The sequence below is a fragment of the Pongo abelii genome, chromosome Y, assembly GCF_028885655.2.
Source record: "Pongo abelii isolate AG06213 chromosome Y, NHGRI_mPonAbe1-v2.0_pri, whole genome shotgun sequence".
In the NCBI taxonomy this organism is placed as follows: Eukaryota; Metazoa; Chordata; class Mammalia; order Primates; family Hominidae; genus Pongo; species Pongo abelii.
Genome location: NC_072009.2, coordinates 55,750,939 through 55,768,362, shown reverse-complemented (window position 1 = coordinate 55,768,362; position 17,424 = coordinate 55,750,939). Strand labels below are relative to the sequence as shown.

General features: G+C 36.2%; 1 pseudogene; it reads left to right on the top strand.

Moving 5' to 3' along the window:
- The first annotated feature begins 8,877 nt into the window (after positions 1 to 8,877).
- LOC129053369 (actin, cytoplasmic 2-like) lies at positions 8,878 to 10,002 on the top strand (annotated as a pseudogene).
- The last annotated feature ends 7,422 nt before the right edge of the window (positions 10,003 to 17,424 follow it).

The following is a 17,424-nucleotide window of genomic DNA, read 5'->3' as shown; positions in this document are numbered from 1 at the left end:
CATGTGATTCTTCTGCTTCAGCCTCCTGAGTATCTGATATTACAGGCATGCACTACCACAGTTGGCTAGTTTTATAATTTTTAATTATGATGGGGTTTCACCGTGTTGCCAAGGTTGGTCTCAAACTGACCTCAAATGATGTGCCCCCTCAGCCTCCCAAAGTGCTGCAATTACAAGTGTGTGATGCCACACCCGGTTTGATCATTTTCTTTACTAGATCTACATGCTGCTTCTCTTAGTCCTACATATGCCACTGTCAACTCACTTATTTATTTTCTGTGATAGGAAGACTCATGTAAAGAGTTGGCCCTGACAAGGTTTGATTTTATTTTTCTTAACTCTCCTTTCTTAAGACATTTACCCTGTTTTTAGAATCATATTTTATACTTGTCACTAAATCCCATATATCACTTATCTGTTGCATATTACTCAAATAGTGATGTGTATCTTTAAAACTGATTCACACCATCATTCTTGAAATACTATTTTGCTTTGGATTACATGACTCAACTTTCATCTGATTTTTCTATTTAATTGTCAGTGTGTTTTGCTTCATTTTATCTAATAGACGTCTGTTCATTAGATCATTAATGTAACTACACAGAATATGTGTTTCTCCTTCCCTTTCTCCTTCCCCTTTTCCCTTCCCTTTTTCTTTTCTTTTATTAAGAAAGTGTTCTGTTACCCAATCTGGAGTGCAATAGTGAGACCTTGACTGACTACAACCTCAAATTGCTGGGCTCAAGCAACTTTCCTGCATTGATCTCCTCATTAGCTGAGATTACAGATGCACACCACCACACCTGGCTTTTTATTGATGTTGTTTTGAGACAAAAGCCTCTTAAGTTTTAAACCTGTAGTTCTAAGGAATTCAACCAGTGATATGATCTCTGAATTTCTATACATTGTGCTTTTCTTTTTTTTTCTTATGAGTGGCCCAAGATTAAGACAGCTAAATTTACAACTTCCCCTGAATTTCTTTACACTTTCTACATGACTCTCTCCCATCATTTTTTGTCCAAAAGTACATCACCTATATAACATAAAAAGTGGGGATATTCCAAATACGATTATTTTCCCTCATGTCTTTCATATTTTATCTTTAACAACTTATTTCTTATCTACCACCTACAAATTCTTTTTTCTGATTGCTGTTTATGCATTAAAGGTGAGGTCATCATTTATTGTTCCCTAAATGATAGTATCTACATCTTAATTTACTTCTTTCTTCTGTGTTACCCTGTTCAATTTATTTTTCATTGAGGGTCTAGAATTATTCTACTTTTCAACGAATAAAACACATCTCTTTTCTTTTCCTTTCTGTTGTTGTTCCTTTCTGCTTTACTATTAACTGTTACTTTATGAAATGAGGAGCCATTTCAGTGTTATTTACTATTATATCCACCATTTTAGAAGCCATTACAGTGTTATTTACTATTATATCTACCATTTTAAGCTAGAATTCTGAGATATAATAATTTCTCTCTAAGTGTTTAATATTATAATAAACAATACAACTTTGTAATTTCAATATTAAATTATTGAATACTAAGTCTATATAGTATTTATGAAACAATATTTTAGTTGACTTGCAGATAAGCTTATGCTATTTTTTCACTCACTCCTTCCATTTCTATCCATCCTAGCTATAAGACTTTTAGAGGTGTGAACTAGACATATTCTTCTCTATACTTGAGAGCATGTTGAAGTTATATGAATAAAGAAATGTATGCTGACCATTTAATTCATATTAATAAATATAAATGTTTAAAATTTAAAATTTATTTAAATGTTTTTATTACTTAAATGTATTATTACAGTTATTATTTACATTTTTTATTATTCAAAACTCAATATGGGAAACAAATGTGGAAAAATCTCAAGTAATTCTATATTTATCATTCCTTTTATCATAGAGGTCGCAAGCCTTCTCCTTACTGGTTAGGGCCATATTTCCACAACAATAATAACATTTCACTTTTCATTTCCCAGTGAAATCTTAGGAGTGTCTTTTGAAATCTATATTGATATGCCTACAACTGCCCAGTGTAATTCTGTCTACTTAGGAAGGTATGACTCTACAAGATGAATATGATAATGTCTTGAAATATCACACTTACATTTAATTATACAAAACACCACTAATGTAATAATAATATATCAGCTGCACATTATATAGTCTATATAGAGAGTTAATTTTTACACTCAAATACTTTAGTTAGAGACTGTGAGATTAAACTGGCCCAAGATGGAACTGAATTATCTGTAACAACTACCACACTGTGGTGAAATTAAGTAAATGAACTCTTAATAATTTGGAAAGCAATAAAGTCATATCACTTAAAAGTTGCTAACAGAAACATATATTTCTTAACTATTTCTTATTACATGAAAGACAGAATGGCTTTCATGATAATGATGGAAGCAGTGTCAAATGAAATCTTACAAGACCATCTGGACATGATGGCTCCATGACTGTAATCCCCGCACTTTGGGAGGCTGAGGCAGGTGGATTACTTGAAGTCAAGAGTTTGAGATGAATGTGGCCAACCTGGTGAAACCCCCTCTCTACTAAAAATAAGAACATTATCTAGGCATGGGGGTGCATGCCTGTAATCCCAGCTACTCAGGAAGCTGAGACAAGAGAATCCCTTGAACCTTGAAGGCAGAAGCTGCAGGGAGCCGAGATCGCACCACTGCCCTCTGGCCTGGGTGAGAGAGTGACTCCATCTCAAAAAAAGACCTCTCTGAACATTAAAAAGCAAGGTAGATTTAATGAAGTTTCTATTTTATGTTGTCATTAAAGTTAATTGTGTTTAAAATGAAGAGCTATAAGGAAGAGAAAACAACCTCAGACTTGATTTTTGGAGCTCTAGAATCTAATAATGTAACTCAGGGGTGTGTTTAATGAAGAAAGACTTGACCTCTAAGTTTGGGCAAGACAGTATGTGGCATTTTAACTGACCATCATCACCCACTCCATGGCTTCATGGCAACTGTGAGGAATATTAAATTCTAGATGCAGATTTTGATGCACGTGTGGAAATATGGAGCTTATCTCAAATAATTGTGGTTGTGTGATTTAAAATGTCTGAGGCTCCCTTAGAGATTATTAGCTCAGAGGCTTTTCTTCAACCCACCTCAGAGCTTTCTTGGGGGCAGAAGTTGACTCCCAGGAGGCATTTGTGGAAAGGAAATATACTAGTCGGAGCCACCAGTAGCAAGGAATAAGAGTCAGATCAAGCAGTACACAAACAAAATGCCTGGAAAGAAGAGGCTGGTGAAGAAAATTGATGAGGAAAATCAGCTTTGTAAAACTCTCACAGTTTGTTGCTGTTTATTTTGGGTTGGGTTTTAAATAGTCACAGAACTTGCCTTGTGACCCACATTGGAGTCCTGTGGCATGATCATGGCCTACTGCAGCGGCAACCTCCTTGGGTTCAAATGATCTTGCCACCTCAGCCTCCTGAGCATCTCACCTCTCTGGACTCCACCAATCCTCCCCCCCTCAGCATTTCACAGTACAGGCATGGGCCTCCAAAACTAGCTTATTTTTGTATTTTTTTATACAGAAGAGATCTTGTCATGTTGTCAAGGCTGGTCTCATACTTCTGGGCTCAAGTGATTTGTTCTCCTAAACCTTCCAAATTGGTGGGATTACAGATATGAACCACCATACCAAGACTCCCACTGGTATATTTAGAAGGATATAAGAATGTCCATTTTGAATGCACGCATGGAGAAGACCCCAAAACTTTTCACTTTTCGCTGACTTTGGACTAAACACTAGAGTTCCTGAAAGAGTCCATATGCAAATTCTGGACAGTTTTTCTTTTCTTTCTTTTCCTCTTTTTCTTTTCCTTCCTTGGATTTTTTTTTTAAATGTGTCAAGTACAGTAGATGACGAAAAGGATGACAGAACACAGATTAAGTGGCCATACATGACAAAGACTATAGAGTGCAAAACTAGCTTTAAAGAGTTGTGAAACATGTACACAACCCACAAACTAAGCAATTGTGGAGGTCAAGAATTTGTTATCTGAATATGCTGAATAATATTCAAAGTGTTCAACATTCAACAATAAAATAAAAGGCATTCAAAGATAAACACAAAAAAAGCACATTCAAAGAAAACATAACTAAAATAAATTATTTTAGAAAGCCCAGTCATGGTACTAACTAGGGAAATATTTCAATTATCTTCATTTTAATGTTCTCAAAGACCTAAAGGAACCCAGTAGAATAGTGATTTAAAATTGAAAATAAGAATAAAAACATATAAATTATTTTAAAAAAATGAAATCAATAATGTGTAACTAGAAAGATTGACTAGCTTGTGTGGGAATGCAAAAAGTGTAATGAGGCAACTAGAAGATTGATTGTTTGATATTATTCAGTGTGAGAAACAAGAATAATGAACAAAACTAAGGTTGCCATGGGATTCCATCAAGAATATCAGCATATTCATAATGGGAGTTCCACTGAAAAAAGAGAAAAATGGGGGAAAAAAAAATTTGAATGAACCATAGCTGAAACTTCACAAACATGTTGATAGATGGAAATCTACTGATCCAAGTATCTCCAAAGAAAAAAAAAAAATTCTCCAGGAAGAATAAACTCAAAGATATCCACACTGAAACACATGAACTGAAATTGACAGAAGACAAATAAATAGAAAACTTTAAAAGAAGCAAGACAGAAGTAACTGATCACATGCAAGTTATCATCCATGACATTAACAGCCAATTTCTCATTAAAAATTATGGAGGAAATAAGTCATGGTGATGAGATCTTCAAAGTGCTGAAATAAAAAAATTAAGTCAATCATAAACTCAATATCTGTCCAAAGCAAAATTTAAATTTTTGAGCAAGTAAGGCATTTCCAAGCAAACAGAATTAAAGAGAGTACATTACTGCTAGATCAGCCTTACAAAATATGATAAAAACACATAAGGCATGAAAGTAAAGTAGTATCTCATGTGAAAATAAAGAAATAAAGAACGTCAATAAAGTAATTACACCAGGAAATAGAAAAGCCAATATTATTGTATATGGGGTTCCTGTGACTTTATTTTTCTACTATATTTAAATGACAAGAGGAAAGTCACAGTATCTTACAACTGTAATCCCAACCAAGGATGGGGGTTTCCTTGAGCCCAGAAGTTTGAGACCAGTCAGGGCAACAAAGTGTGACCCTGTCTCTACAGAAAATCAATAAAATTAGCCAGCTGTGGTGGCATACATTTCTGTCCCAGGTACATGAGGGGCCGAAGTGGAAGGATCCCTTGAGCCCAGGAGCTGGAGGCTGTAGTGAACCATGTTTATCCTATGTGACTGAAACCCTGTCTCAATGAAGTAAAATAAAATTCAATAATAACATAAAGAAATGACAGAGAATAAAACAATAATTACATATCTGGGTTGTTAGTAGAAAAATATGTAATATTTTTGTATAAAAATTTTTGTTTGTTATACAAAATTTGTATAACAAAAATCGTACAAAATTTGTATATGAAATTTTGTGTAACAAACAATTTTTGACAAAAAAATAGAAAGGTAGGGAGAGCAATATGAGAAAATGATTTTTGTGTAATATCAATACTCAGTTATTGTAATTCACAATATATTATTATAAATTTAAGATATTAATTATAATACCATTAATAGCCAATAAGAAAATAACTGTTCAAATATACTGAAGAGAAATGAAGGAGTCAAAATGGTACCCTAGAAAAACAAATGCAAATATGAGCAGTTTTGGAGGAATGAAATATAACAACACCAATAACAAAACTTGTAGAAAAAAAGGACAAAAATAGGAAAATAAATTCTTGTCAGAAATTAATTTCCATCCAAATAAACTCCAGTTAAATGTCAAAGACTGGCAGAATAACTTTTTAAATATTTTAAAAGTGAGGGAAAAAATAAAGCAAACAGTAACCAAAATAGAGGTAGAATTACTAGACAAATATCAAAATTGTTTAATTCATCAAGAAGATATAACACTTACATATATACCTAATAACAGATCCTCAGGATATATGAAACAAAAATAAATTGATTTCAGGAGCTAGACAGTCCTGCAATAATAATAATAGTGGGAGATTTCAACACCTCACTTTCAACAATGTATGAAATGACCAAATCCAAACTCAATAAGAAAACAAAGGTCTTGAAAAGCAGCATAAACCAAATAAGTCTATATGACATATACAAAACACTCCACTCCACAAGCTGACTACACATTCTTCTAAAGTGCATGTTTGTTATTCTCTGTGCTATCTTCAGAATAGACTTTATGGTAGGCCACAAAGGAAGTCTATTATATTTAATATTACTGAAATCACATATAATGATTTCTCCAACCACAATGGAATAAAACGAAAGACCCATTTTCTTTTTTTTCCTTTATTTCTTTTTTTATTTCTCTCTTTAAAATAGATGAATAAATAAATAAGTTGGAGTCTCACTCTGTCACCCAGGCTGGAATTCAGTGGTGTGATCTCGACTCATCACAACCTTTCATGTTCAAGCAATTCTCCTGCCTCATACTCCTGAGTAGCTGGGACTACAGGCACACACCACCATGCTAGGCTAATTTTTGTAGTTTTAGTGGAGACGGAGTTTCACTGTATTGATGAGGCTAGTCTCAAACTCCTGACCTCAGGGGATCCACCCACTTCAGCCTCTCAAAGTGCTCGGATTATATGCATTACCACCATGCCTGACTGAGACTCATTTTCTAAAAACTGAAAAATATATATTGTTTGGAAACTAATAAATACACTCTTCAACAACCTATGGTTAACTGAAGAATCTTCAAGGAATTAAATTATTTTCACAAATAAAAGAAAATTTAAAGCATACTAAACCTTCTGAAATGCAGATAAATCAATGTTGAGAAATATATATGTGTAAACATACAGATAAAAGAGAAGAAATGTAAAATTTATAACATAAATGTACACACAAGAAAGCAGAAAAAATGTAAACTAGAGGACAGTACTTTTGTAAAATATATGGCATAGTAAAGGAAGCTGCCATCAATTGCCCCCAACCCTAACCCCTCAAGAATACCCACAGAAAAACCAAAACCAAGTATACAGTGCCAAGATTATCACCATCAATAATGCAGAGCCCAAAACTAAGAATGAGGCTGCTTCTAGGGTGACAAAGAAGTGAAGAAACCAGGCAGAGGGTAAAAAAGTTGGCCTTTTATATTCATGACACTAGTCCTCTAATCTGCTGACAAACAAATGTGAAAAAATAGAAAAAGAAAAACTCCTCTGACTCTTGGTTACTACACTGTATAAAATAAAGTTGAAGTGGATGGACAGCTTCCCCATCACTTTGGATTGCCTGGCAGCAAAAGTATTTGTGCCTTAGCCCAAGGAAGCTTTGTGAGTGCCTGAAAAGAGAAAAATAACCTGAGGACAATAAGGGATGAAGTAGCAAGGCAGGACTACCATCTCCAGCCTGCATAGCTCAATCACAGGAGATGACAAAACTGAATGCCTCTACAGCATTACCATAAGGTATGAGGTATATTGCATAATTTCCTTGATCACAAACCTATAGAGAGCCTTCTCACACTCTTAGGATATCCCCTTCAAAATCTCTCAGACAGGAGACTGACAGTGTTTCAAAGTTTGTTAGAGCTGAGATAAACCTGGGTTTAAGGCACCATCTACTGCCAAACAGAGGCACTGACCTAGCCAAAATCAAGCAAACCATGTCCCTCCATACTTTTGTCTTAAAGAAAATTCAAAACAATTATATACAACAAAATGCAAAATAAGACAGAGAAAACAATAAACTAAGTAACTAGTCCTTCAATAAAAAGATATATATGTATAACCACAAGAAATAATACCAAACAGGAAATTATAACATCCCTAAATGGACAAAGCATTAACCATTGACCAATGCTAATTAATGAGAATGGCTATCAGTGGTTATTGGATCAAGAATTCAAAATATCAGTTTCCAGGAAACTCAGGTCTCTAAAACAACACAGAAAAGGAACTGATACAATTCTGAAAGAAACTTTTAAAAATAGACTGAAATTATCTAAAAATAAAGAGTCCCAGAACAGAGAAATATACTGGTTGAAGTGGAAAATTCAGAAGGTTTTCAACAGCAGAAGAGATCAAACAGAATAAAGTATCAGTGAGCTCTAAAATGAGCTATTAGGATCAGGTGTGCAGGCTCAGGCCTGTAATCACAGCATTTTTAGAGGCTGAGATTGATTGATCAGTTGAGGGTGGCAGTTCAAGACCAGTCAGGACACCATGGTGAAACCCTATCACTACTAAGAATACAAAAAATTCTCTGGGCATAATGGTGCACACCTGTAATCCCACCTATTCAGGAGGCTAAGAGAGGAGAATCACTCGAACCTGGGAGGCAGAAGTTGCAGTGAGTCAGCGTTGTGCCATTGAACTCCAGCCTGGGCAACACAGAGAGAATTTGTATTAAAAAAAAATGTAAAAGAAAAAGAAAAGAAAAGAAAATTAACATAGATTATTAAGAAATGAACAAAGAACAAAACAGAAAAACAATCAAAAAGAATGGAGAACATTTACCAGATATACAAAATTCCCTTGAATAAGCAAATCTAATATTTAGCAATATTCATGAAAGGGTTCAGCAAAAGGAAGGTATATACAGCATATTCAAATGAATAATGACAACTTTCAAAAATTTGAGAGATATAAATATATAGGTTCAGAAAGATCAGAGACTACAAAAAAGATTAATATCCCATAATACTACCCCACAACAAAGAAGAATCAAACACTCACTGTCAGTCACCACTGACGGCTCACTCACCTTGCTCTTCTGCCACTCTGCTATCCCACTCCTCTGCCCATCGCAATAGAAATGGAGATAGCCGTGCTGGTCATTGACAATGGCTCTGGCATGTGCAAAGCTGGCTTTGATGGAGACGACGATCCCCGAGCCAAGTTTCCCTCCATTGTGGGGCACCTCTGACACAAGGGCGTGATGGTGGACATGGGCCAGAAAGACGCCTATGTGGGCAATGAAGCCCACAGCAAGCACAGCATCCTGACTCTGGAGTACCCCATCGAAAATGGCGTCATCACCAATTGGGACAACATGGAGAAGATCTGGCACCATTTCTACAATGAGCTCCATGGGGCCCCAGAGGAGCAGCCAGTGCTGCTGACCAAGAAACCCCTGAACCCCAAGGCCAACAGAGAGAAGATTACTCAGATTATGTTTGAGACCTTCAACACCCCAGCCATGTATGTGGCTATCAGGGATGTGCTGTCCCTCTGTGCCTTTGGGCACAGCACTGGCATTGCCATGGACTCTGGAGATAGGGTCACCCACACGGTGCGCATCTAGGAGGGCTACTCCCTTCCCCATGCCACCCTACTTCTGGAGCTGGCTGGTTGGGACTTGATTGAGTAACTCATGAAGATCCCCAGTGAGCGAGGCTACAGCTTCACCATCACAGCTTAGTGGGAAATCATGTGCGACATCAAGGAGAAGCTGTGCTAGGTCTCCCTGGACTTCAAGCAGGAGATGGCCACTGCTACATCCTCCTCTTCTCTGGAGAAGAGCTACGAACTGCTCACTGGCCAGGTCATCACCATTGGCAATGAGCGCTTCTGGTGTACAGAGGTACTGTTACAGCCTTCCTTCCTGGGTATGGAATCTTGCGGCAACCACTAGACCACCTTCATCTCCATTATGAAGTGTGACGTGAACATCCGCAATGACCTGTACACCAACACGGTACTATCCGGTGGCACCAACATGTACCCAGGCATTGCCGACAGGATGCAGAAGGCGATCACTGCCCTGGCTCCCAGCATCATGAAGATTAAGATCATTGCACCCCCAGAGTGCAAGTACTCAGTGTGGATTGGTGGCTCCATCCTGGCCTCACTGTCCACCTTCCAGCAGATGTGTATTAGCAATCAAGAGTATGACGAGTCAGGGCCCTCCATTGTCCACCACAAATGCTTCTAAATGAACTGAGCAGATGTTTAGCATTTACTTCATGGTTTAATAGAGAAGTATAAATTTGCCCTTGGCAAATGCATACACCTCATGCTAGCCTCATGAAACTGGAATAAGTGTTTGAAAAGAAATTGTCCTTGAAGCTTTTATCTGGTATCAGCACTGGATTGTAGAACTTGTTGCCAGTTTTGACCTTGTATTCAAGTTAATTGTTCCCCTTGGTATTTGTTTAATACTGCGTACATATATTTGAGTTCAAACTTTAGTGCATGTGGCTTGGTCACTTCATGACTGCTGAGGTAAGAAAGTGCTTGTGGAAGACAAGTCTGTGGCTTGGTGAGTCTGTGTGGCCAGTAGTCTCTGATCTGTGCAGAGTAGTAATGTGTCAGGACTGAGTGTTCTGGGGTGTCTCTAGAGGCTGGCAAGGGCTCCTGAACCAGTTGCTTCTGTCCTGCCTGTCTGTCACAGTTGGAAAGTCCAAGCCATAGGACCCAGTTTCCTTTCTTAGCTGATGTTTTCTGCCAGAACTCCGTGGGCTGTCACTTGCCTTGAGCAGGAAGCAGTTTGCATTTACACCTGTAAATGTATTCATCCTTTTAATTTATGTAAGGTTTTTTGTATGAAATTCTCAATTCTTTAAAGAGATGACAACAAATTTTTGTTTTCTACTGTTATGTGAGAACATTAGGCCTCGGGAACACATTACTGTGTAAGGAAAAATAAAAGTGTTGCCAAAAAAAAAAAAAAGAATCAAGCTCTAAAAGTTTGAGAAATACAGAAAATTCTAAAAGCACTAAGGGAAAATAAACAAAAAAAGGAGGAGCTTGAAATCATTCAGCAAAAGACTTGTCAACAATAGGCTTTTAAGGAAGACACAGTATTAAAAGATATAAATTGTGATGTCAAAAATGTAATTGGAACAGAGGGTAAATGTCTAGAGTTTTTATGTGACAAAAGTTGTCAGCTTAAGCTAGTTGATTATTAACTAAGATGTTTTCTCTGAGCCTTTGATGACCATCAAAACTATAGCAGCAACACTAACAATAAAAACAAAGCAGTCGAAGCTTATCACTACTGAAAATAATTAAAAGCTAAACATTTAAAAGCAGACATGGGAGGAAGAAAGGAAAAAATGATGTATGACTCAATCAGAAACAACTAACAAGATAACAGTAGTAAGAACTTACTTATCAATAATTATCTTGAATGTAAATGAATTAAATTATGCAATTAAAAGACGTGGAGTGACCAAATAGATTTTAAAAATGGGATTCAAGTACACATTACCTATGAGACCCACTTAATCTTTAAGGACAAACATAGGCTGAAGGAATAGAAGAAGATACTGCTATGCAAGTGGTAATAAAAAGTTAGGAGTGGCTACACTCCTATCTATAAAAGAGATTTCAATTCAAAAGCTGTCATAAGACCAAGAAGGTCATCGTTTAATAATAAAGCAATGAATTCATCAAAAGGTTGTAACAATTATAGATATACATCTGCACTCAACATTGGAGCCCCTAAATATTTAAAGCAAATAGAAATAGAAATGAAGAAAAAATGGCAATAAAATAATGTAGGAAATTTCAGCACCTCAATTAAAACAAGGAATAGATAAACTTAACAGAAAATTAATAAGAAAATATCAGACTTGAATTGTACTTTTAACTAAATGAACCCAACAGACATATACAGAACTTTTCATCGTGTAGCAGCTGAATATATATTTCGCTGAAACATGCCTGGAGGATTCTCTAAGATAGACCATATCTAGGCCATAAATCAAGTCTTAACAAAGTAAGATGGCTAAAAACATACTTAATATTTTTTCAGACAGTCATAGTAGCAAACCAAAAATCAGTAAGAGGAGAAATCTTAAAAAAAAAGTCACAAATAATGAATTTTTATTTTTATTTTTGAGACAGAGTCTCCCTCTGTTGCCCAGGATGCAATGCAGCGGCACAATCTTGGCTCACCACAAGCTCCACCTCCCAGGTTCATGCCATACTCCTGCCCCAGCCTCCCGAGTAGCTGGCACTATAGGCACCCGCCACCACCCCCAGCTAATTTTTCATATTTTTAGTAGAGACGGGGTTTCTCCATCTTAGCCAGCATGGTCTCGATCTCCTGACCTCATGATCTGCCTGCCTTGGCCTCCCAAAGTGCTGAGATTACAGGCATGAGCCACCACCCCCCAGGCTACATGACATTTTTAAAACATTGCTCCTAAATAATGAATTGATGAAACGAAAGATAAAAAAAAATTCTTAAATATGTTGAGACAAATAATAGTTGAAACAACATTCTTAAACCTATGGTGTGCAGTGAAGCAGCATTATGATGGAATATTATAGCAATAAATGCATACATTAAAAAAAAAGATACCAAACAAGCAACATCTCATTGTATCTAAGAAACTAGAAGGAAAAACAACTAAATTCAAAATTAGCACAATGAATGAAATAATAATTAAAACAGAAACAAATCAAATAGGGTACATAAACAGCTGATGAGAAAAAAAATAGAAGGCAGCCAAATTATAAAGCAATAAGTAAAGTTATCTCTCTTTGCCAATGACAAACTCTGATATGTAAAAACAGCTCAAATATTCTACTTAAGAAACTGTTAGAACCAATGAACAAATTTGGTAACGTCATTGTGCAGATAATTACCTAACTGAAAAAGAAGTCAAGAAACTCATGTGACTTATAAGCATATCAAAGAAATTAAATAATTTAAAAAAAGGTAACCAGAAAGTAAAAGATCTCTCCATTGAAAACTATGAGACATTGATAAAAGCAATTAGTAAGATAAAAATAAATGGAAAGATTATCTATGCTTATGGATTGGGAGAGTTAATATTGTTAAAATATTTATAGCACCAAAAGCAATACACAGATTCAATGCTAGCCAATCAAAATTTCAATGGCATTCTTCACAGAAATAGAAAACAAAATATAAAACTTGTATAGCCACATCGAGAGCCATAAATTGTGAAAACAATTCTTGAGAAAGATAAAAGAACTAGGAAGAATCACACGACCATATTTGAAATTGGCATGAACACAGAATCATGGACAAATGAACAGAACAGAGAATTGATAAAGACATCCAAGCGTATATAGTCAATTAGTTTTTGAAATCTGCAGCAAAATGATAACATGAGAAGAGGGATCATCTTTTCTATAAGTAGTGCTGGGAAAACTAGATTTCCACATGCAAAAGAACAAAACTGGATCCACATTTTACATCATACACAAAAATCAAATGAAGATGAGTTGAAAAATCCTTAATGTAAGACTGCAACCTCTAAAACACCTAGAACAGAACATAGAAAATAGCTATGAACGATGGCCTTGGTAATAATTATTTTGAATACCATATTAAAAACTCAGTCCACATAAACAAACACAAATGAGCAAGACTACATCAAATGAAAAAGCTTTTGCACAGTAAAGGAATCAATCGACCAAATACAATAGCCTAAATATTGGGGAAAATATTTTCAAGCTATATATCTGATGATAGGTTAAGATCTAAAGTTTATGAAGAAATTTTATGTGGGAAAGAAAGTTTCTGGCATGCCAGTTGATTTGATCTCTCCCGTGTGAGACACCCATGGGTAGCCATGGGCGGCTTCTGAGGAGAAAATCTCCTTACTGCCTTCATGTCTTTTTCCCTGAGAGCACAACAGCGCAGTGCATTCCACTGGTTGCTCAGGGAGATAACACTCCCTTGAAGCAGTGGAGTATAATCAAACGTCTTGGCTCTTCCTGGTCCCACTCATTTCAGTCCTGATAAGTTAAAGATTTTAAGTAGTTTAGACACATGCTTTTGCTCAAGGGAATTCACAGAAACCGCCAGTGCTGTACATATTACTCAATGACTCATGAGTTCTCCTTCACTGGTTAATCCTTTTCCTCATTCCTTCCTCCCCCTCCCATTTACCATAAGAACAAAGAGCTTGTAAACCACTAAATTAGGAGGAGCCTGACAGCTTTGGGCCCTAAGAAAGCCTCCAACGCTCCGGCCCCCTGGACCTGCCTTTTAATTTCTTATTCTCTCTCTTTCTAACTCCTCTGTCTCCCCCAGACTCAAGGTACCTGCGGGGTGTTGTGGGACTGTTTTCCCCAACATTGTACAACTCACCAGTAGCAAAACAAATAAACATATTAAAAGCTGAGAAAAAGCTCTGAATTGACATTTCTCCAAGGAATATACAAAAATGGGCAACAGGTATTTGAAACATATTCAACATTAATCATAGAAAAAATTTAAATCAAAGGTACTTTGAGATGTTACATAACTCACATCAGGATAACTATTATTAAAAACTCAGAAGATCACAAAGGTTGGCTAGGATGTATAGAAAATGAAACTCATGTACAGTGTTTTTGGTAATGTGTAGCAATTATAAATATTGGTATGGAGGTTTCTGGAAAATTAAAAATAAAACCACTTATGCCCCAACAACTCTTCCTTTAGACATATAACCAAAGGAAATCCCTACCTCATGGACATATTTGCACTCTCATGTTCATTGCAGCATTATTAACAATAGCTAAAATATGGCAACAACATTATTGTCCAGTACAAAGAAATAGTATTTAGCCCTAAACAAGAATGAGATCTTGCCATTTGCTCCACCATGGAGGAGCATGGGGGAAACTATGCTAAGTGAAATAAACCAGACACAGAAAGAAAAATATTTATAATCACATATATGCAACAGAAGGGATAGTTGGTGCCAGGTTTTTTTTTTTTTTTTCAATGAGTTCTCAAAAGCTAATAAAAAAAAAGATCTCCCTCCTTATCGCAAGAATGACACCAAGCTCTTCATAAAGTATCCATCCCCATGACCCAAGCATCTCCCACTCAACCTCTCCTCCAACACTGGGGATCAAATTTCAGCATAGTTTGTAAAGGCAAATGTCCAAATTATAGCTGTAACTATGTGAGATTAGAACTATGTTAATTTGCTCTAATATAGTAGCCTTTGAAATAGTAATATGTATCCCATAGCATATGTCGTACACATTAAATGAACATAATAGGATGCATTTTTATTTATTTATTTATTTTTTAAATTTTATTATACTTTAACTCCTAGGGTACATGTGTACAGTGTGTAGGTTTGATACATAGATATTCGTGTGCCATGTTGGTTTGCTGCACCCATCAACTCATCATTTACATTAGGTATTTCTCCTAATTCTATCCCTCCCCCTAATCCCTACCCTCTAACCCCTGACAGGACCTGGTGTGTCATTTTCCTTGCCCTGTGTCCAAGTAATCTCATTGTTCAATTCCTACCTATGAGTGAGAATATGTGATGTCTGGTTTTATGTCCTTATGATAGTTTGTTGAGAATGATGGTTTCTAGCTCATCCATGTCCCTGCAAGGGACATAAACTCATCCTTTTTTATGGCTTTATAGTATTCCATGGTGTATATGTGACACATTTTCTTAATCCAGTCTATCATTGATGGACATTTGGATTGTTTCCAAGTCTTTGCTATTGTAAATAATGCCACAAGAAACAAACGTATGCATGTTTCTTTATAGTAGCATGATTTACAATCCTTTGGGTATATATCCAGTAATGGGATTGTTGGGTCAAATGGTAATTCTAGTTTTAGATCCTTGAGGAATCACCACACTGTCTTCCAAAATGGTTGAACTAATTTACACTCCCACCAACAGTGTAAAAGTATTCCTATTTCTCCACATCCACTCCAGCATCTGACTTTTTAATGATTGCCATTCTAAGTGGCATGAGATGGTATCTCATTTTGGTTTTCATTTGCATTTCCCTGATGACCAATGATGATGAGCATTTTTCCCCACATCTGTTGGCTGCATAGATGTCTTCTTTTGAGAAGTGTCTGTTCTTATCCTTTGCCCACCTTTTGATGACTTTTTTTTTTCATGCAAATTTCTTTGTGTTCTTTGTTGATTCTGGATATTTGTTCTTTGTTGGATGAGTAGGTTGCAAAAATTTTCTCCCATTCTGTAGGTTTCCTGTTTACTCTGATGGTAGTTTCTTTCACCGTGCAGAAGCTCTCTAGTTTCGTTAGATCCGATTTGTCTATTTTCATTTTTGTAGTCATTGCTTTTGGTGTTTTAGTCATGAAGTCCTTGCCCATGCCTATGTTCTGAATGGTATTGCCTAAGTTTTCTTCTAGGGTTTTTATGGTTTTAGGTTTAATATTTAAGTGTTTAATCCATTTTGAATCAATTTTTATGTAAGGTGTAAGGAAGGGATCCAGTTTCAGCTTTCTACAAATGGCTAGCCACTTTTCCCACCACCATTTGCTAAATAAGGAATCCTTTCCCCATTTATTCTTTTTGTCAGATGTGTCAAAACTGAGATGATTGCAGATGTGTGGTGTTATTTCTGAGGCCTGTCTTCTGTTCCATTGGTCAATATATCTGTTTTGGTATCAATACCATGCTGTTTTGTTTACCATAGCCTTGTAGTGTAGTTTCCAGGCAGATAGAATTATGCCTCCAGCTTTGTTGTGTTTGCTTAGGATTGTATTGGCAATGCGGCTTCTTTTTTGGTTCCATTTAAACTTTAAAGTAGTTTTTTTTTTTTTTTTCCAATTGTCTGAAGAAAGTCATTGGTAGTTGACCAGAATGGCATTGCATGTATAAATTACTTTGGGCACTATGGCTATTTTCAAGATAGTGATTCTTCCTGTCCATGATCATAGAACATTCTCCCATTTGTTTGTGTCCTTTTGTATTTTATTGTGTCCTTTTTTATTTTGTTGAGCAGTGTTTTGTAGTTCTCCCTGAAGAGGTCCCTCACATCCCTTGTTGGATTCCTAGGTATTTTATTCTCTTTGAAGCAATTTTGAATGGGAATTCACTCACGATTTGGATCTCTGTTATTGGTGTATAGGAATGCTTGTGATTTTTACACACTGATTTTGTATCCTGAGACTTTGCTGAAGTTGCTTATCAGCTTAAGTAGATTTTGGGCTGAGACAATGGGGTTTTCTCAATATAAAATCATGTCATCAGAAAACAGGTACAATTTGACTTCCTCATTTCCTAATTGAATAATCTTTATTTCTTTCTTTTGCCTGATTGCCCTGGGCAGAAATTCCAACACTATGTTGAATAGGAGTGGTGAGAGAGGGCATTCTTGTTTTGTGCTGGTTTTCAAAGGGAATGGTTCCAGTATTTGCCCACTCAGTATGATATTGGCTGTGGGTTTGTGATAAGTAGCTTTCATTATTTTGAGATACATTCCATGGATACCTAGTTTATTGAGAGTTTTTAGCCTGAAGGACTATTGAATTTTGTCAGAGGCCTTTTTTGGATCTGTTGAGATAATCATGTGGCTTTTGTCTTTGGTTCTGTTTATGTGATAGATTACATTTATTGACTTGCATAAGTTGAACCACATTTGCATTTCAGGG